This window comes from Plutella xylostella, chromosome 13 (genome assembly GCF_932276165.1).
Source record: "Plutella xylostella chromosome 13, ilPluXylo3.1, whole genome shotgun sequence".
Lineage (NCBI taxonomy): Eukaryota > Metazoa > Arthropoda > Insecta > Lepidoptera > Plutellidae > Plutella > Plutella xylostella.
In genome coordinates this window covers 959,446-960,381 of record NC_063993.1, presented here as the reverse complement: position 1 = coordinate 960,381, position 936 = coordinate 959,446, and positions in this window count along the sequence as shown.

The following is a 936-nucleotide window of genomic DNA, read 5'->3' as shown; positions in this document are numbered from 1 at the left end:
CGTCCTAAAATATTTTTAAATCCTCCAACCTAAAGACCAAGGCCGCCCTTCGCCGCCTGCCGCCCCGGGCTGTAGCCCCTTTAGCCCTAGGGTAAATACGCCCCTGGTCAGTAGTAAACACGAAGTAGTTGCTATATACCTACCGTTGAGGAGTTCCCTTGACTACCTTCCGTTTCCATCATCAGATCAGCTCAAGGTCACCATCATATTTTTTTTAATGTTAAAAATATAGGTAAGTACCTATGTACTTTCTAAATTTCATTAACTACAATCGGTTAATAGGTACCCAAAATGGAAATTCATAGCCTGTTTTTAACCCTTTACCCACCCTCGGAGGTGGAATCAAAATTTGAAAAAAATGGGACCACATGGGATCTCAACCCAATACTTAAAAAAAAAGAATTTTCAAAATTGGTCCATAAACGGCGAAGTAATCGGTGATCATACATAAATTCTTTATTGTTGCGGCTAAAACTTCGACGTCCTCCATCGTTGCTAGCTCAAAGACAACTGAACTCTGCACGAGAGTGTAAACACCCACTCGCGTCACACGCGAGTGGGTGTTTACATTCGCGCCTCCGCACGAGTGACGAGGCGAGCGAGGAGGCGAGGGCCGAGGCGAGAGTGTAAATGGGGTATTATACCATAGACTACTACATACACTCACTCTGTGTTTTGGTTCTCTACCTCTCGGAATAATGAATTTCATACTAGTACAAAATGAGTACAAAAGTGCAATACAATGGCTTTGGGACCGAGACGGTATGCCTCTGTCACAAGACTCACAAGTCGCAACTTTAATCTTGGTTTTACTCGCTATAATCACCTCCTTGTTCGTGAAGAAAACTGTGTTTCTTGGAAAAAGGATTAGGTACCTAGTTACTTGAGTTACTTCTGCTTTTTTTTTGCCTGTGGAAGCAATAAGCACAATTTGAC